Below are 21979 nucleotides of genomic sequence, written 5' to 3'. Positions count from 1 at the left end.
TTCATTTGCCATTTATTACTTCAGTCTTGAAGTGTATTTAACTCTTCTTGTAGCTCTTTACAAGAGTATGTTGGTAATTCTCCTTTGTATTTTTGCATCATCAGCAATCAAATTTAAATAGCTTTCATTTCCAGTGGTACTGTCTATGTTATTTATATACACTAAAAACATAATTGGTGCCAGCACTGAGCCCTGTGAAACTCCGCTAGTCACTTCCCTCCATGATGAGTAACTTCCCCTTAGTACTGTTCTCATTTCCCTTCATCTGAGAAAATCTTGCATCCAACAGTACAGTTTGCCTCGGATTCCTCTTTGATGGTACAGTTTCCATAAAAGTCTTTGGTGCGGTACTCTGTCAAATGCTTTCTTAAATTCTAAATAGATACTGTCCACCCATCCTTCTCTTTTTCTGTAATGTTTCTGCAACTCTGTCATAGTAGCTTAATAGATTAGTAACACATGATTTTCCATTTTTGAAAACAGATAACCTTTCTGTTATTGTGTTCTTCCAGATGGTTTACCCAAACTTTTCTTATCAGCTTTTCCAGTATCTTACTTAAAACAGTGGTTAGTGATACTGGTTGATAATTGAGTGGATTTTGTCTATTCCCATTCTTGAATAAGGGAACAGTGTTTGCTTTCTTCCAAATATCAGGTAATTTACCTTGACCCAAGGCAAAATACACACCTCCGCCGCTGCCGGACCACCCACCTCGCCACCCCCCCACCTCGCTGCCAAGCTGCAGCCCCACCACCACCCCAGGAGGACACCACGGCAGGCCGGGTCATGGTGAGACTAACCCAGAGCGAGAAGGGCGCCGGGGCTTCCCTACCTTAAGTCCCTCTTCTGCCCAACTGACCCAACAACAACCACGCAGGAAGAGGAGACGACCCTGTGGGCAGAGCAGCCTTCACCAGGATTGGGGTGGGACTGCTCCAGATTCAGTCCCAAACAACACCGCGGTAATGGCCACTGTACGTGCCGGGGAGGGAGCGGCTACTGTACGCCCCTCAGTTGTTTCCCCCTGTAGCGCCACCACAACGGCCACTGTACGTGTGAGGGAAGGAGCAGCCACTGTACGCCCTTCAGCTACAGCCACATCTGGAGATGGCCTTGGAGCGTTAGCTGTTGAGCTTGCTACGACTCGCAAAGGAAGGAGAAGTGGAGCTGCGATAACAGCCCCTGTACGTGTCGGGGAGGGAGCAGCCACTGCATGCCCCTCGTCCATGTTCTCCTCCTCCTACGGGAGTAACACTGCGGTAACAGCCACTGTACCTGCCGGGGAGAGAGCGGCCACTGAACGCCCCCTCTGCCTCTTCCTCCTTCGGGAGCAGCGCCGCCACAGCAGCCACTGTATGTGAGGGGGAAGGAGCGGCCACTGTACGCCCTTTAGCTGCTGCCCTTGGGAATTGCGGAACCGCCACAACGGCCACTGTACGTGTGGGGGAAGGAGTGGCCACTGTACGCCCTTCATCTGTGATTCCTAGGGTTCTCCCAGAGAAGGTCCCTTGCGCAGCTGGCTCTCCACCCCTCGGCTGCGTGGGACGCCCTTTTCTCTCTCCCTCCAGGTGTGGTTCTCTGGAGGTGCTGCCGTTCCAAGAGTGGTGGCGTGGTCCTGTCCCGGTCCTGCAGCCTACCCCTGGACGGTCCCGGCCTCTGACGGACGCCTGACAGAGGAGGTGCTGCAGTCTACTCTTGACGACGCCCCGCCCTGTAGGTGACCGCAGCATCTGGGCTCCCCAGTCCGGCCAGCAGGCCCCAGAGCAGGACCGCCTAGGCCCCACTCCCCCACGGCCCACCACCCTGAGTAAGAGGTGGCAGGCCCGTCTTTTGGAGTTGTTTGGTCCCAGTCCTGAGGGCCACCTATCAGGTCGAGGCCCCCAGACCGGAGGGCCTCCCTGCACCCCACTGACGAGACCCCAACATGAGGGCCATCTATCAGGTCGAGGCCCCCGGATGGGAGAGCTCCCCTGCACCCCACTGGCAAAGAAGACCCAGGCAATGATGCTCTTGTGGGTGGTTCACTGCCTCCTGCAGGAGGGCTCCCCAGTAGGGCCCCCTCCCACACCCAGGCGCCACCTCTGTTAGCCCAGGAACCAAGGGCATAGTAGTGACCTCAACGCCTCTCTTATGTCTTAACCACAGAGACAGGAGTGAACAGTGACAGTGAAACAGTGAAGACAATGATAATATAAGTGACACACAGTTATAGGAATATCCAGGCAGGAAATAAGGATTAATAAGTATGGGCATAGAGACGATCAGAAACATTGGGTCTATACTAGTGGAGTGCCGAGAATAGACAAACCAGTGAAATAGTGTCGCCGCGGCTAAGTGACAATTCCGAGTGCCGCGACTCGCACCCTGACAAGTTATAGTAACATTCGCCAACCTGACCCTTTGCCCTTTCCACCCCTAGTGCATCCGGACAAGAATATTAAATGACAATTATGCCCAAACTGTAATACTGGTGTTGTGTGTTAGTTACTCATCTGTGTATGTCTGAATATCTCCATGTTCTGCCCTTGATGTATATGTGTACATTTGTATTGGGAAGTCAACTCTGTTATCCTGTCTAAACCATATCCAGTGTCTCTTTGTTCCTATATTGTAAAGTGGTTAGAACTAAGACAATAGATGTGTAAAGGTGTACTGCTGAGTTTTTATGCCCTGTTCCTTTGTGGGTGCTTTACTTCCGGTCCGGGAAGAGGACCCCGGTCTGATGCGGGCGTTTTTAGGACGAGAGGTCGGACTAAAAACACCCTGCATAACACTGGTGGCCAGCGGTGGTTCTAGATCCAATTAAAGCACGGAGGAACACAATAAGGGAAACTTGCACAATGGCAGCCAAACCTCACATCCAATTGCCAAGGTTCAACCCTGAACAATATTACATTGACATCTACTTGGATATGGTCAAGCCTCTCTTAGATATTGGGTTTGACATCGACAGAGAGAAAATAGCAGTCACACTACCCAACCTGGGCAAAGTAATCGCTACTGTCGCCACAAAAATCGTTCCCGAATTGACGTGGGACCAATTCTCACACATTGTGAAACAGGCTGTCACGCCTTCACTGGGCAGAGTTGTTGCCTTTTCACAACTCTACGCCCTAACATATGACGGCAGCCTGGACGACACATTCATCCAGGCTAGGCGGTTTGTCACCGCTGCGTACCCAGACACAGACGCAAAAACCCGGGAACAACTCATATTCCACAACCTCCTCAGGATCCTTGCCGGTTTCATTAAAGAACATTTTATTATACATGAACCAACGGCAGGCCTGGATAAAGAAATCAATTTAATGAGGCGCCTTCTAGCTGTCCACTTCACCCCTCAACGCATCGGCGATATCAATCAATTCCCCACGAATCTCGTCGCCGTCGACCCGTGGGGATTTTCTCCTTGCTGCCACGAATGCCCAATCCATGACATCCGTGAGCAGATAATAGCTGCCCTACGCAGCAAAACCACACAAAGGCACCTACAAGCCTCCCCACAATACGTCGATTGCCCCAAGCCTCAGGGAAGGAAAATACGAAGAAAGCACAGAAGGAGCCCCCCCCCACTGCCCCTGCATCGCACCGTAATGACGGGGGCCACCTCACATCTCCCCCAGTCTACGACAGGGGTAAACGTCATGTTTCCTTTTCCTCTCCTCTCACTATCTCTTCTGTTCTACCTTCCCCTATTCCTACCCTTCCCACCTCACACACTACTTCCTCCACAACTATCGCCTCCCCCCTTCCTGTTCCCCCCCAACACAAAGCCTGCCTTCCCCTTCACAGGCCTCCTAGAACCCTTACCTCATCTTCCCCCAACCTACTTCCTAAAACCACCTCCTCCTGTCTACTGCCTTCCACCCATCACCCTGCACCACCCACCACTATCACTTCCCCACCACTCATCTTCCCCGCTAACATGGTCAACTCATTCGCCTTCCCTTTCACACCCTCCTCCTCCTCACCCTCACCCACCTCTCTTTCCTTGCTCACCTCCCCCACCCGACTCTCAACCTCACTATACCCACGGACCCCCTCCCCCACTTCACCTTCACCTAACCCTCCACCATCTTCCTCCAATTCTGATCTTTCACCAACCTCACCTCCACCTGCATCTCCTCCACCCACCCCACCTCCTCCAACCCACCACTCTCAATTGCCACCCGCTACGCCCACCACCAACACTGCAGCACACCACCCAGCACCAACTCCCACCTTCACCGCCGCGGACACAACCAACACCACCGCACCACCACGACTACCCCCACACCCCTCCCGCACCGTCCCACGCAGCACATCACCCACTAACCCCCCACGTGCACCAACTCCACCTGCCACTCACACCACCCACTCGTCCACTCCTGGCCACCCATTACTCACCGACCATGCTCACTACACACGACACCCCACACCACAACCCACAACTGCCCACAACCATGATGGGACGCCCACGCCACCACGTGCCTCCCCACCTCCACCACCAACACTAACTACCACAACCACCAAATCAGGATGCCTCTCCCGTCCACCATCTAGATACACCCCTACACCAACCCCTACCCCCCCCTATTGGCCCACATTCCCCCACACACAGCGCCCATACCCCCAACACCACCCGTCCGGCCATCAGACTACGAGGAACCTACCAGCTCCTCTGTAACCTCCGCCACACCACACAACCTTCTGTGCTCCAGCTCACCCTCAACCCACACCAGGAACCAATCCTCGCAACTCACCACTGGACATCCCACCTCCAGTCACGGGGCCGTGACTTTTTGACCACAGACGGTGGTAAAATACACACCTCAGCCACCACAGGACCACCCACCCCCCACCCTGCTGCCCAGCTGCAGCTCCACCGCCACCCCAGGAGGACACCACAGCAGGCCGGGTCAGGGTGAGACTGACCCAGAGTGAGAAGGGCGCCGGGGCTCCCCTACCTTAAGTCCCTCTTCCGGCCAACCGACCCAACAACAACCTCGCAGGAAGAGGAGACAACCCTGTGGGTGGAGCAGCCTTCACCAGGTTCGGGGTGGGACTGCTCCAGATTCAGTCCCAAACAACATCGCGGTAACGGCCACTGTACATGCTGGGAGGGAGCGGCCACTGTACGCCCCTCAGTTGTTTCCCCCTGTAGTGCCGCCACAACGGCCACTGTACGTGTGGGGGAAGGAGCGGCCACTGTACGCCCTTCAGCTACAGCCACATCTGGAAATGGCCTCAGAGCGTTAGCTATTGAGCGCGCTCCGACTGGCAAAGGAAGAAGTGGAGCCGCGATAACGGCCACTGTACGTGTCGGGGAGGGAGCAACCACTGTACGCCCCTCGTCCATGTTCTTCTCCTACGGGAGTAACACCGTGGTAACAGCCACTGTACGTGCTGGGGAAGGAGCGGCCACTGTATGCCCTTCAGTTACTTCCTGCTGGGCAGGCAGAGCCGTGGTAACGGCTACTGTACGTGCTGGGAGCGGCCACTGTATGCCCCTTATCTGCCTCTTCCTCCTTCGGGAGCAGCGCCGCCACAACGGCCACTGTATGTGTGGGGGAAGGAGCGGCCACTGTACGCCCTTCAGCTGCTGCCCTTAGGAATTGTGGAACCGCCACAACGGCCACTGTACGTGTGGGGGAAGGAGCGGCCACTGTACGCCCTTTATCTGCGATTCCTAGGGTTCTCCTGGAGGAGAAGGTCCCTTGGGTGGCCGGCTCTCCACCCCTCGGCTGTGTGGGACGCCCTTTTCTCTCTCCCTCCAGGTGTGGTTCTCCGGAGGTGCTGCCGTTCCAAGAGTGGTGGCGTGGTCCTGTCCCGGTCCTGCAGCCTACCCCTGGATGGTCCCGGCCCCTGATGGATGCCCGACAGAGGAGGTGCCGCAGTCTACTCCTGACGGCGCCCTGCCCTGTAGGTGACCGCAGCATCCGGGCTCCCCAGTCCGGCCAGCAGGCCCCAGAGCAGGGCCGCCTAGGCCCCACTACCCCACAGCCCTCCACCTGGAGTAAGAGGTGGCAGGCCCATCATTTGGAGTTGTTTGGCCCCAGCCCCGAGGGCCACCTATCAGGTCGAGGCCCCCAGACCGGAGGGCCTCCCTGCACCCCAACACGAGAGCCATCTATCAGGTTGAGGCCCCCAGATAAGAGAGCCTCCCTGCACCCCACCGGTGAAGAAGACCCGGGCAACGATGCCCCTGCGGATGGTTCACTGCCTCCTGCAGGAGGGCTCCCCAGTAGGGCCCCCTCCCACGCCCGGGCGCCACCTCTGTTAGCCCAGGAACCAAGGGCGTAATAGTGACCTCAACGCCTCTCTTATGTCTTAACCACAGAGACGGGAGTGAACAGTGACAGTGAAACAGTGAAGACAATAATAATATAAGTGACACAGTTATAGGAATGTCTAGGCAGGAAATAAGGATTAAAAAGTACAGGCATAAAGACGATCAGAAACATTGGGTCTATACTAGTAGCGTGCCGAGAATAGACAGAAACCAGTGAAATAGTGTCGCCGCGGCTAAATAACAATTCTGAGTGCCGCGACTCGCACCCTGACAAGTTATAGTAACATTCGCCAACCTGACCCTTTACGCTTTCCACCCCTAGTGCATCCGGACAAGAATATTAAATGACAATTATGCCCAAACTGTAATACTGGTGTTGTGTGTTAGTGACTCACAATCTGTGTATGTCTGAATATCACCATGTTTTGCCCTTGATGTATGTGTGTACATTTGTATTGGGAAGTCAACTCTGTTATCCTGTCTAAACCATATCCAGTGTCTCTTTGTTCCTATATTGTAAAGTGGTTAGAACTAAGACAACAGATGTGTTAAGGTGTACTGCCGAGTTTTTATGCCCTGTTCCTTTGTGGGTGCTTTACTTCTGGTCCGGAAAGAGGACCCCGCTCCGTCGTGGGCGTTTTTAGGACGAGAGGTCGGACTAAAAACACCCCGCATAACACAAGGATTCCATGAGTATTAAAGATAATGGTCTACTTAACTCCTTTGCACATTCATGTAGCACCCAACATGAAATTTCGTTTGGACCATTTGCTTTTCCTTTGTCTAATCTACTTAACTCCTCCTGTATTTCCTTTTCTCATATTTGTATAGCTGGTAATATGTTTGGGCATGTATGTTCCATATCATTCCTCTCAAAATTATTTTCTTCTGTAAAAAGTGATTGGAAATTCTTATTTATTGCTTCACAAATATCATTCTTTTGTGTAGGCTATAGAGGATCCCTTCATCAATAATGGATTGTATATCATCTTTTACTTTGGTGTTGGTTCAAATGTAGCTGTGAAATAGCTTCGGTTGATCACTACTTTTGTTTGTGATCTCTTCCTCAAACTGTTTTTGGGCTTCTTTCCTTATTCCTATGTATTCGTTTCTTGCCTGTTTGTAGTTGTTATATGCCCTCTCACTATTGTCTTCTGTATTTATTTCACAAGTCTCTTTTTTTTCTCTTGATTTTTTACATTTTTAAACCATTTCTTTATTTTCATTTCTGCATCTTTGTGCCGAGGGATGTAATTTTGGACTCCTATTTCTTGAAGTTCACAGAATTATCTATATATAACATTTAAATTTTGTCCTCTAAGCTCTTTTTCCCAGTCTATTTCTAAGAAGTATTTCATTAGGTCGTGTCTGTTTGTAATTCACCGGGTTGGTCAGGATCACTTGATGGTCGTGATCGTCAGCTTTTACCCTCCCGGAAGGGAGCTGAGAGCTTTTATTGTCCGATCTAAGGGCAAGGCTGTGACCTTCACACACGCACACACCCGTCCCCTTGCTCAAGGGGGACAGTAACCACCCACTTCGTCAGTGAAACTTTTCGCAACCTGAGCGAGGCGCGAACTCCCGTCAACCAGATGGCAAGCGAGAACGTTACCACTGCGCCAGCGGGCGGTGTGTGTGTATGTGTGCTTATCTAATTGTTCTTACCTAATTGTAACTTTCCAGGAATGAGTTAAGCTCATACTGTCCTGTGTCTTAAACCATTTTTATCGTACATATCCTTGAATTTATGAATTGTTTTGGCACACACTATTTCATTCAGTAGTGCATTCCACTGATCAGTTGCCCTATTTGGGAAACTAAATTTTCTTACGTCTTTATCGCCTCTCTTTTTATGCAGTTTCTTGCAGTGTTCTCTTGCTGATGCATCCCCATAGGTTATGTATCTTTTATGTGTACTTTCTCCTTCCCTGATATGCATTTGTATAGTGTAATCATGTCTCCTCTTTTCCTTCTCTCCTGTAGTGTAGGTAGATTCAGTTTTTCCAGTCTTTCTTCATAGTTTAGATCCCTTAAACTTGGTACCCATCTTGTAGCGGCCCTTTGAACTTTTTCAGTCTTATCTATGTGTTTTTTGAGATGAGGACTCCAGACTACTGACGCATACTCTAGGGTTGGTCTGATGATTGATGTTATTAGCTTTCTTAACATGTTATCATTGATGTATGTGAACGCTATTCTCATATTTGCAAGCCGTATATACATGTTCCGTACCTTCTCACTTATGTGGTCAGCCGGAGATAGTCTGTTACTGATAATCACACCTAGGTCCTTCTCTTTTTCTGATGTGTGTAGAGTTTTGCTTCCTAACTTATAATCCCAATCAGGTCTTTTTCCACTTTTACCAAACTTGATTACATGACACTTGTTCACATTGAATTCCATTTGCCATGTATTGCTCCATTCATGAAGTTTATTTAATTCTTCTTGTAGCTTTTACATGAGTCTGTGTTAGTAATTCTCCTTTGTATTTTTGCATCATCAGCAAACATATTTAGATAGCTTTCATTTCCAATGTTCCTGTCTATATCATATATATACACTAAAAACATAATTGGTGCCAGCACTGAGCCCCGTGGAACTCCGCCAGTCACTTCTCTCCATGATTAGTAATTTCCCCTTAGTATGTGTGTGTGTGTGTGTGTGTGTGTGTGTGTGTGTGTGTGTGTGTGTATTAATGTAATAGGAGCATTCACGCGAAGAGGAAAATCAGCCAGACACCACCAGAAACTGTCTCGTTTTCGTTTCTGCGGGCTAAGGGGGTCTTAGTTAAACTTCTGGGTGCGGATGCTCAAAACTTTAGTCCCGGTCGTTGCTCGCCAGCGCGGGACTAAGTCATCACCTGTGTTCACAATGGCTGCCGTCTGCGGTGTTCAAAACGGTTTGGGCGCCATGTTGTGACGTCAGCGGGACTATCTCTGGTCGGAACTCCATCAAAATTTACGACTGGTACCTAGCAGTCCTAAAGCCCATTCAGCACGGTCGTAAGGAAGCTTCGAGCCTCTCATCAGCGTTATCTACCTTTCAAAACATTAGTTAAGGTGTTTGTAATACATACAAGCATACATCGGTATTTTATTATGGCAAGGATCCCAGGGAACTCTCTCATGAATGATTTGTGCTTGGTTATCGAGTTTTAAGTGACTCGCTATTGGGGCCTCTTATGAATTGTAGATGTGCAGCATCATTTTATCTCATGAGACTGTGAAAGCCTCCCTATGATGCCACATACTTGCTATAAAATGTAGGCTACTCATATATTTTCATTACCGGTAGGTATGGCATGTGAACTGCTTTTTTTCTACAAACCCTCGTTCTAAGTTAGATGTGGGCAGATTTGGTATTTTTTCCGGTATATTACAGTTTGGAACACTACTGGAATTCACATTTTAACCTCCATTCTCTGGAGTATGCATATTGAATTCCAGAGGTGTCCTAAACTGTTAATTTACTTTTTTTTTTTTTCCTTTAGCGACTTTCATTAGCTCACAATTTTATTATGACTAGTATGGGCTGTGAAGTGATAGGTTAGGGTCTTTAGGTAAGGATAGGGTAAATGTTTACAAGTGCACCTGCCTCATGGTAATGAATTTGATATAGCTCGATAGGTACATCTTGATGTCTGCATCAAATCATTCTAATTCATCCATGGCAAAATAATAGTCTTTGAGATATTAACGAAAACCCACCACCACTTTGCACTTAGCTTAAAACCTAACCTAACATTACTTAACTGGACCCCACTGACCTAAAAACAACTTATCACCGTTATCATGAGGCCTTGGCTTGACAACCTCCAAGCAGGTTTGGGGTTTAGGTTAGGTTAGGTAATTTAGGTAGATTAGGTTAGATTGGGGCTAAAACTTTGTTGGATGGGCCTAATGGTTATTATTAACAGTTATAAAATCTGTCAAAGATTATAAGTTAGAAAAGATAAACATTGCAAAACAGGTCTTAAGGAAAAAATTTCCAGTTTATTGACTAAACTGAATGCTTGAATTTAGTTTTTACGTCCGAAACATCACGTTGAATTCGACTGACAGCATTGACAGCATCAGTAACATACTGCCAAGCTGCCGCCTTCATCCTGACTCCTGTTGAGGCACTGTCAAATGAAAATTTTCCTGATATAAAGATTTGCTTCTCTGCAACACTTGTTGCCATAGCCAGCAGCTCTGCGTCAGTAAAGAGTGGGCGCCGAGGTCTCTTGGCTTTAGGTTCACCTTCCATTGTGAAGTAGGTTAGTATTAGCAGACAGAGAGGCGTGTGGCGAGTATTGTTTTTTTTTTTTTTTTTTTTTTTTATCAACCATTGATGCCGGAGCCCCTGGTCATTAAGGCAAAATATATACATGTATATATATTTACACATATATACATATATATATGAACATATATATATACATACATACATACATACACACATCCATGCATATGAACATTCACACTTTCATGCACACGTACTGTACATATATATATATAATAATTTTTATTTTATTTTTTTGTAATTTTTTTTTTTTATTTTATTTTTTTTTTAACCTTATATTACTTATAAACTAAAATGCCTAATGTAAAGACCCTATAACTAATCACCTAACAGACAAATCGCTAACCTATACTAAATCCTACGGAGACAAATAGCTAGACCTACACTAATGGTAAAAAAATACCTCTACTAACAGAACACCATCGACTGCAGATATGTAATGCCTTTCTACATTACATACCTGCACTCATCACCTGGTGACTGTCAGTCGAGGCACAACCTAATATAGGAGACATCAATATATGAAAGGGAGCCAGACGAGTCAGGAACATTTCCATATACGTCAGCTGTCGGCCCTAATTAGAATAACTTAAGCAAGATGGTATAATGTATTTACATAATTTGTACAAAAAGTGAAGAACCTCGCCCAGCAGACCACCATCGACTGCAAGTGCCCAATACCTTCCTATATTGCACACTTGCACTCATCAGCTGGTGACTGTTAGTCGAGGAACGGGGTTTAATGTAAGGGACATCTATATTAGAAATAGATCAGTGGGAGGAGGAACTACTTCAAATATGTCAACTGTCAACCCTAATTAGTATTACAATATATACATATTTACCGTTGATAAAAACCACAACCACACAGTAAAAAGTCACATCACTCTGATCAGTCCGGTCTCTCTCAAGAAAGCCATCAATTTATCAGTCATAACAATGTCCCCATCACCCAGGATGGTGGAAAGGGTGAAGGGGACGTCTGCTGCGCCGCAGTAATTTATAATTGAAGCACGTTCACGAATAAATCGCCGACAGCGCAGGATGATATGACTGATAGATAACACCGCATCACAGATGTCACAGTGCGGTGGGAAGCATCTTTCCATATAAGGTTTCATATGTGTTAAAACAGTGGCATTAAGCCGTAATCGTGCCAACACTTTTTCTTTCAGGCGACTGGGGCGGTTAGCGGTGTCCCAGTCGCCCAGGTACGGCTTACAGGTTGGAATATTTAGTCTGGTCCACTGACCTTGCCACAGAAGATTTATTGATTTCTTTCCGAGAGAGAGACTCGACCGTAGATCACGAGGAACGTCCCAAGTCTCCTCGAGCTCTACAGCCGACTTTGCAAGTAAGTCAGCCTGCTCATTACCGTAGATACGACAATGACCAGGCACCCAGATCAGCGTGAATGACTTGTTGCATGAATGCAACTTATTAACGATGCGGCCCTGGATCTCGTAAGAGTCCGTAGTACAAGATGCAGTTGCCTGAAGGGCTGATTTTGAATCTGAAAATATGACAAATGAATCATGCCTAGAATTGAGAGCATAGTCTATGGCTTTGTCAATAGCAAAAAGTTCTGAGGTAAACACAGTTGTATGAGTCGGCAACCGATACCTGAGGGCACATTCAGTCGACCACACACTTGCATCCACACATTCACTCGACTTGGAGCCGTTGGTGTACAAGTGGTGGGACCCCAAGTGACGAATGATGATGTTACGAAACAAGTGGTGGACCTCCGCCTCCGACGCCTTGGCCTTTGGTGCTGGGAGCCATGTAACATCAACAGTAAAGGCAGGTGGCTCCCAAGGCGCTATATTTTTTAACACCAACTTGTCACAGTCGCTGGGGTCCACACCAAGCTCCTGAGTCAGTAAGTGGAGGCGAACGGCAAGTGGCCGACGCACCCCCCGCAGAAGGTGGTGGTATTGACGCAGGGGGGTACAGGCCACATTGCCGATATTACTTTTCCTAAATGTCCTTACACTATAGGACAAGGCCAGGTGGTCACGGCGAATACGGAGGGGAGGCACATTCGCCTCCACTTCCATACGAGTCACACGGGTACACCGGACGGCTCCAAGACACATTCGCAAACATTTATTCTGTAGCACAGCCAATCCTTTCAGCGTGGCATCGGATGCCGAGCCATACACCTGTGCGCCATAGTCTAGCTTTGATCGAATAAGGGACTTATACGCCATTAATAAAGATTTTCTGTCGGCACCCCAGGTAGTACCCGCTAGGTACTTGAGGACATTTAACGGTTTATCACAACGAGCAAGCAAAGTATTAACGTGAAGTTTAAAATTCATTCTTCGATCAAAATGTATTCCTAAAAATTTTACAGAATTTTGAAAAGGTACCGCCTGATTATCCAAAGTTAAGCACAAATTAGGTACGTTACGATTAGTGAAGACTATAGCGGCACACTTACGGACGGAAAACTTAAATCCCCACTGCAAGGCCCATTGGTGGACGGAGTCAAGGGCTGCTTGAATCCGCCCAGCCGAAAATTGTGCATTACAGGAAGAGTGCCATATTGCACAATCGTCAGCGTAGAGCGAGTATTTAAGATTCCTCGGGATGGGAGCTGATGACAGAATATCATTGATCATAATACTAAATAAAGTAGGACTAAGCACACTTCCCTGTGGCACCCCGTTTTCCTGGATAAATATATCCGATGTTACGTTACGGGGCAATTTGACAGAGAAAGTTCTGTCCCTTAAGAAATTTGAAATAAAAACAGGCAAATTTCCTCTTAAACCATAAGCATAGAGCTTCATTAGTATACCGTGTCGCCAGGTCATGTCATAGGCTTCATGGATGTCCAAGAACACCCCTATCATGAATTCTTTATTGGCAAATGCCTCTGCAATACAATGCTCCAAATTCATTAAATGATCTAGTGAACTTCTGTATTTACAGAAGCCACATTGTTGATCATTTAACAAATTCTTCGACTCTAAAACAAAAAGAAGCCTATTGTTAACCATACGTTCCATGACCTTACATAGACAAGAAGTCAACACAATAGGACGAAATGAAGTGGGATTCATAAGACGACCAGCCTCTTTGGAGTATCTAGACTGTGGCGGTGATATTTGTTGTTACCAGCATGCACGAGTTTTCTGTTTAGAAACAACCTCCTTGATTCTCATTGGGTGCCTTCTATGTTACACTGATTCTCATTGGTTGCTATCAGATCAGCTGGCGAACTGCCTGCCCTCTGCCGCTTGATGGGACTAACACTTATACCCACCCTACGACTGACCGCTTCTCGTTTGAACATTGGTGGAGGTGGTCAGTCATAAGGTGGGAATAACTTAAGACGGGACTAGAGGAGCGACCACCGACGGCGGAACTGAGATATGACCAGTTTTGAGTATCCGGCCCCTGTGTTATTTTCCTGATCGATAATTACGATATTGGTTAAGCAAATAGCTTTAAAAAGTGTAAATCACTCTTACTTATGCTATTTCACTCAAAATATCGCCAATAATATATTTGGATGTTCTTCCCAAAGAAGGTTACTACAATATTTGCCAAAAAGACGGTTTTTGGACTGTATGAAGTAAAAAAGGCATATGAATATTGACATTTGTATATAATCTTACTTGTACAAAAAGTGGCATATATGATCTATCCATAGTTTAATATTTATTAGACTCTAAAATGTTAGAGCGTACCGAAGCTTAGGACTGCCAGACGTACAAAGCAAGCATGGTGATGGAGTAGATCAGCCATCTGTCAGTGAAGACAGATGGCTGTTTTGGTTTCCTCGGAAAACTTGTTTTACCAGAGGCAGCATATAAATATCGACATGTTTTCTTGAAGTGAATGAAGTTTTTTTCTTACAGGGAGTTTAATTTGTTAGTATAAATTATAATTAATTTCTGTTCTTGGATGAAGATGGAAGAGTTGAGAGGTAGGATGGGACTGGAGTGTATTGGTGTTGTGATGAGGAGGGGTAGATTGAGATGGTTTGGACATGTGGAGAGGATGGGGGATGATAATTGGGTGAGGAAGGTGAGAAGTGTTAATATTAGGGGTGGGGTTATGAGGGGTAGACCGAGAAAGACATGGGACGAGGTCATTAAGTGTGACCTCAGGGTTAAGGGACTGAACAGGGAGGCTGCAATGGATCGTGCAGCGTGGAGAGCCGCCATTAGGTGACCAGGGCCGACACATGCAAGCATGTTGGAGCCTTTAAAAACGAAACGAATATACACATGTAATTCTATGCCTGCATAAACCAGGCTGCAACCGCTGTGGAATATTTTTTTAAATAATTTTGTTCATGCTGCATTGAGACAATACTGTTTAAAAGAGAAGAAATAGAATATTTATGTATTTTTACAATAAGTAAGATGCATGAAAAAGGACTTTAAATTATTGCCCGACATGTGATTTTTTTTCCATCTGAAAAATTAAAATATTGGTGATATCTAGCATTTCTCCAGGCACGCGAACACTCCTATTGTGATAAACAGGAAATGAGCTATGCTTGTGGAGTCCTGTCTCTGTTTCTCAGTAAGTCAAATTTAGCTTTAAACTCGTCTAAGTTTTCAGACTGGACGCTCTCTTTGCCCAGGCTATTCCACAGGTCTATACATCTATAAGGAAAACTATATTTCTTGATATCTTTCAAGCAGCTTGGCTTCTTCAGTTTCATTCCATATCCTCTTGTTACTCTCTTATCCCATACAAACAGATGATCTTTGTCAATTTTATCTACTCCCATCATGGTCCTGAACACTGCAATCATGTCGCCTCTCTTTCTCCTTTCCTCTAAGGATGGCAAATCCAGCTTTTCCAGCCTCTGTCTGTATGACAGATCTGCCAGACTAGGGACCATTTTGGTTGCTATTCTTTGTATTCTCTCGATCTTGTTAATTTCTTTTTGTGTGGGGACCACATTACTGCTGAATATTCTAACCTGGGGCAGATCATGGCCACTATCAATTTTTTCATCATCTCCTCATCCATATAATGAAAAGCTACTCTTATGTTAGTCAAAAGTTTATACGTCTCTCTAACTGTCTTGTTAATATGTTTTTCAGGTGACAAACTGTCCTGGACCAGCACTCCCAAGTCTTTTTCTTCTCTCGCTTTTGTGATTGGTTCATTACCCATCAAATAATTCAGTGATGGCCTCTTGGTACTTTTACCCATTTCCAATATTTTACATTTCTTTGCATTGAATTTCATTTCATTTCCCACATCCGGCTCCAATCGTTTATCCTATCCATATCCTCCTGCAGCCTTTTACAATCCTCCTCAACCTCTACCTTCCTCAAGATCTTTGCATCATCAGCAAACAGACTAGCATAACTGTTCACTCCATGTGCCATATCATTTACGTAAAACAGGAACATTACTGGTGCCAACACCGAGCCCTGTGGGACTCCACTTGCTACTTCCGTCCAACCAGAAATCTTTTCCTTTATTACTTTCCGCATTTGTCTGTCTCTCAAAAAGTCTCTCATCCATTCCAGAAGGTTCCCCTTCAGTCCTCCTATATGCTGTAGTTTCCACATTAGTCTCTTATGGGGTACCTTGTCAAAGGCATTCTCCAAATTTAAATACACAGTCCACCCAACCATCTCTCTCCTGTAGCACATCAATCGCTCTTGAGTAAAAGCTAAACAAGTTGGAAACACATGACCTTCCACTTCTGAATCCAAACTATCAGCCAGAATATTCATCTCTTCCAGATATTTTATCCATCTATCTTTCAGAATTCTCTCGCACAATTTTGTGACCATGGTGGTTAGGGACACTGGTCTATAATTCAGGGGTTCTTTCCTGTTTCCTCCCTTATAAATTGGTACAACATTTACCCTCTTCCATTCTTGAGACACTTTCCCGTCTTCCAGAGAACACATAATTAAACTGTGAATCATATCTGCCAGTTTTTCTCTGCATTCCTTCAGGACCCAGTTAGAGATTCCATCTGGTCCTGGGGCTTTCCTTAAATCTTGAGTTTCCAGTAATTTATAATCTTCCAGTACTTCCACTTTTATATACTTTATTACTACGTTTCTAGTCACTCCCTCCCCTTCCACAAACTCCTTTTCATTAGTGAAAACTGATTGGAAACATTTGTTCATTGTTTCTGCTTGCATTGCTGTATCATTATAGATCTCTCCTTCTACTTTCAGTTTGGTGATTCCTTCCTTTTGTTTCAGTTTACCATTAACAAATATATAAAACAGTTTTGGTTCAGCCTTACACTTGTCTATTATACCTTTTTCAAAATTCCTTTCTTCCTCTCTACGTATTCTTGAGTATTCTAGTTCATATATATTTTTCCTTCGTTCTGTTGTTACCTCTCTTTCTCCAATTGTTCCACGCCATGTTTCTCCCCTTTTTTTTGCTATCATACACTTTCTATTAAACCACTCCTTTTTCCTGTTTTCTTTCCCCCTTACGTCTTTATTTCCACTCCCGAAATACAGAGATCTAGAAAAATATCCCACTTCTTCTGTAACTCTCTTGTTTCTCTGAATTTTCTCCAATCTGCATTTTTGAAAAATTTTCTCAATCCTGTAAAGTTTGCTTTCCCAAAGTTGTATCTTCCCTGCCTAGAAAGTTCGTCTCTTGGCTCCACGTTCCCTGTTATCATTTGGAACTCAGTGACCACATGATCACATTTTCCAATAGGACACAGATATATCAAAGATTCTACTACATCGGGTTCTTTGGTAAACAGTAAATCCAGTCTTGCTGGTGTGTCCTCACCTCGGAACCGTGTCTCTTCTTTGACCCATTGCGTCCTCACAGTGTTCATTGTTATATTTAATGCAGTAATCCCTGTACTTTCTGGATGCCCACTTTCTGGACACCCCACTTACCGGACATTGTGGGCCTGGACCTTCGGAACCCCAAAATGGCCCAAAAAAGAAAAAAAATCCCCCCCAAATCCGAATCCCCCCCCCCACCCGTTATTTGAAATTGCCGTGCGGCTCCGAACAGCTGTTACATCATGGACCCTTCACCCCTTCCTTCCTGCCCCCTCCCTCCTCCCCCCTCCCCTGTCAGGGTTGCCATTTGGTATTTTTCATTACCAAACATGGACCAATTTGGTAATGAAAAATTCGTTTGGTAATGAATCAGAATAATGCATTACCAAACGGATTTTTCACATGTATTAGGATACACAGGATGGAGATGGTGGATTGTTTGCTCTCTCTGATTAATCGCTAGCCAACATAGCGTGAAAATAATCAACATGCTGTTAATTATAAGATGAGTGATTACATGAATTTCCACTTGTATATATAATTAGTGAAGAATAAATGCTAGCTTTACGAATTTGGTAATGAAAAGTTAAATTTGGTGATGAAAATTGAGGAGTTTGGTAATGTGGCCATTGCGATCTGGCAACTCTGTTACCCCATCATCAACAGTCACAGCCTAACGCCGATCGAGAGCAGATGCTTATCATAATGGAAGCCACATATGCTCATTTTTTGTGAATAAACAGTGAATAAACTGCTATACCTCACCACTAGACCACACAGGAATTTACAGCGTTGTGCAGTGTTAAGAAACTAGAATATAGGGTTCAAAGGATTAACTGTGGAGTGAACACTAGCAGTTGAAACCAGTCCAGGAGCCAGGGACGTGTTGTAAGTACCCAGAATGTTTAATATTGTATATACTTACCTCTAAAACCTCATTCTCTGGTTCTTTTGCATTTATTTCAGTCTTTTATGTCCCTTATTGGTGTGATTTGGGTCTTAAATAGGTGCTGTGCATGTCCAGTAGGGAGTTGGATAGGTGTTTTTCTGAGTCATGGTAGGTTAGGGTCCATAAGTACAAGTCCAGGAGGCTGGGGCCCACTATCCTGACAGGACCACTTTCTGGATCTATTACATCGGATAGTGGAGGGATTACTGTAATATAGTGGCCCACGAATCTTTGCAGCCTACTGAGTCCCATTCCTCCCAGTTCACCTCATTACAATTGAAGTCACCCATTAAAATTATATTGTTGCATTTCTCAGTTATTTCCCTTAAATAACTAGACATGTCTGACAACATTTCCTGGTATTCATTATCACTTCATGCTCTTGTCTTAGGGGGAACATACACTACCGCTGTATCTCTCTTGCTATTCTCTCCAGTTTCTGATTTCATATTTATCACTTCAGCCCTGCCTTCTCCCATTTCCACGGTATCTACATTTATGTCGTTCTTCAGTGGTATCATCACTCCTCCTCCCACTTTTTCTTTTCTGTCCCTTCTCCACAGTTTGTATTTACCATCTCCCATATGAACATCAATATTTTCTCTTTACTTGGTCTCTACAAAGCACATAACATCAGGTTCATGTATGCTCAAAAAATAATTGATTTCTAGCCTTGCTTATATTAAACCATCAACATTAGTATATGCCACCTTATTTTTGATGTTTTTTATACCCTCTTTTCTCCTTCTCTCCATTGGTACCACTTCTTTAATTTCTGATCCATGACTCTTCAGTAAAACATTGTCTTCTCTTCTTTCGTTCTCTGTTCGTTTTTTACCATTGCTTCCTTTACTAACTCCTTTATTTTAGCCCTTCCTCGTACTTTCTTAACCTAAACACCTCTTCAATCTCATCTTGAGCTTTGTTGTTTTCCTCCATGACTACGGATATTATTTCTTTAACCTTACTCAGTTCTTCTTTTTCTCCTTCTGATCTTATTGTCATATGATTTTCTTTTACTCCTGAAATTATTACACATTTCTTCTTATCTGCTACATTCCTGACTAATACTTCTCTACTTCTCAGAACCCTAACCACTTCCTTCTCCACGTTTTCCTTACTTTGCTGTTCTGTAATCTCTTTCAAATTTACGTTTCCTTCCTCCTAAATTTTCTTCCACTCCTTCTGTTGTTCCTTGATTTCCTTTGTTCTTACCTAATTTCTTACCTAATTGTATCTTTACAGGAATGTGTGTGTGTGTGTGTGTGTGTGTGTGTGTGTGCTTGCCTTATTGTACTGTCCTGTGTATTAAACCATTTTTATCATACATAGGCCATAGCTTTAAATTTATGAATAGTTTTGGCACACACTGTTTCATTCGGTAGTGCATTCCACTGATCAACTGCCCTATATGGAAAACTGAATTTCCTTACGTCTTTATCACCCCTCTTTTTTATGCATTCTTGCAGTGTCCATTTGCTGTTGTTTCCCCATAGGTTATATACTGACTGATGTCTATTTTCTCTTTCCCCGAGATGCATTTATGTAACATAATCACGTCTCCTCTTTTCCATCTATCTTGTAATGTTAGTAGGTTCAGTTTTTGTAGTCTTTCTTCAAAGCTTAGATCCCTCAAGCTTGATAGCTTAGATCTCTTAAACTTGGTACGCGTCATGTAGCTGCCCTTTGTACTTTTTCAGTCTTAGCCATGTGTTTTTTGAGATGTGGATTCTAGACTACTGATGCATACTCCAGGGTTGGCCTGATGAATGATGTTATTATCTTTCTCAGCATGTCTCCATTTATATATATGAATGCTGTTCTCATATTAGCTAGCAATGTATACATGTTCTGTATCTTTTCATTGATGTGATCAGCCAGAGATAGTGTTATTGATAATTACTCCTAGTTCCTTCTCCTTCTTTGATCTGTGTAGGGTTGAACTTAGATTATGAACCCAATCTGATCCTTTCCCCCCATTTATCAAACTTAAATATATGGCATTTGTCCACATAGAACTCCATTTGCCAACTGTTGCTCCATTCATGAAGCTTATTTAATTTTCCTTATAGCTCTCTGCAAGAGTCTGTGTTTGTAAATCTCCTTTGTATTTTTGCATCATCAGCAAACATATTTAGTTTCCATTTCCAGTATTGCTGTCAGTGTCATTTATATATATACTATAAAGATTATTGGTGCCAGACCTGAGCGCTGTGGAATTCCGCGAGTCGCTTCTCTCCATGATGAGTAATTTCCATTAATACTGTTCTCATTCCCTTCTTTCTGAAAGAATCTTGCATCCAACAGTACAGATAACATTGGCTTCCTCGATGGTACAGTTTCCATAAAAGTCTTTGGCGCGGTACTCTGTCAAATGCTTTCTTGAAATCTAAGTAAATACTATCTACCATTGGTGGGCAGCGCAAACGAAGAAGGGCCTTGCGCAAGCGCAATCCACAGTTCACTACCTCGCGCAAGCGCAAGTGTGCAATCTGACAAATAATTAGCTTGCACAATGTCGCAAAGCGCAAGCGCAAACCATTTGCATATATTTTTTGGAATTACTGTAAAATACTGATATACGTAAATAAAACAGGATACTTACTTTTATTTATTATTATTATTTTCTGTTATTTGTAATTTGCGCAAGTGCGCAATCTAATATTTAACTTGCGCAATGTCACTAAGCGCAAGGCCAAACCATTTGCATATATTTGTGGGAATTACTGTAAAATATTGATATTTAAATAAATTAGCATACTTACTTTTATCTATTATTATTTTGTCTATCTATTGCCAGACGCCTTTAATCCTGTAAGGGGTGCCACTGGCCACAAACAAGCAACAAATCACCAACATGTCACCCTGTCCCCTGCCATTTCACTGCCCTGCTCCCAAATCACACTTCACTCCATCCCTCCATCTCATCCTTGGCCTCCCCCTCCCTCTCCACCTCAGTTACACACCCTCCTCATTAGTCTCTCACTCTCCATATGACCAAACCACCTCACTGTGTTTCTCCTAACGCTTCCTATTACATCCACATCCACACCACAACGATCCTTCACTTCCTCATTTGTCAGTCTGTCTCTCAATGTAACTCCACATGCTCCTTTCAGATAACTCGTTTATTTCCACAGCTCTCACTCTTGACTTCTGTCCCTCCAACAAGGTCAAAGCTTCACTCGCATACATTAGAGTTGGTATCACAATATTGTCATGTAGTAACTTTTTCACTCGTGGAAGTTCAAACAGACGAGTGAGCAGGGCCTGCGAAATGGAGGAACAGGGCAGGGCTCTCACTATCGCTTTGTGAGATTTCCTTAGAACACTGACAAAATTTCCTCAGATACAGATAAATTTCCTCAGACCTGCAAATAATGAATTTAAAGGTTTATAACTTAAATTTTACAGCAAAACTGACTTACTAGTGGAAATTGCTTTATTTATAATGCTATAGAACTTTTAAGAATATATATATGACTAATTGAGTGATTTTTTTTTTTTTTTTAAATAAAAACTCATGAGTTCTCACCGATCCAAAAAAGAAAAAGAAAAATCCTTTGTAGAAATAAAAGAAGATTTGATAGGCTCTTAAATTTAATACCAAAGAATAGAGTCCACAATGCACAAATAACCACCATGCAAACAGATTATTTAAAAATAGCAAACTTGGCCACCTTATCTTAGGTCAGGTTAGGTAAGCTTAGTTAAGT

General features: G+C 44.4%; 1 protein-coding gene across 2 annotated transcripts in view; it reads right to left on the bottom strand.

Moving 5' to 3' along the window:
* LOC145403013 (uncharacterized) overlaps window positions 1–21979 on the bottom strand; it is a 763478-nt gene that overhangs the window by 528310 nt on the left and 213189 nt on the right. The gene's annotated exons all lie outside the window — the stretch shown is intronic.

The sequence above is a fragment of the Coenobita brevimanus genome, chromosome 60 (genome assembly GCF_032717465.1).
Source record: "Coenobita brevimanus isolate Jiangsu-jjx chromosome 60, ASM3271746v2, whole genome shotgun sequence".
Lineage (NCBI taxonomy): Eukaryota > Metazoa > Arthropoda > Malacostraca > Decapoda > Coenobitidae > Coenobita > Coenobita brevimanus.
The sequence above is the reverse complement of the archived record's forward strand: the minus strand, read 5'-3'. Positions and strand labels throughout refer to the sequence as shown.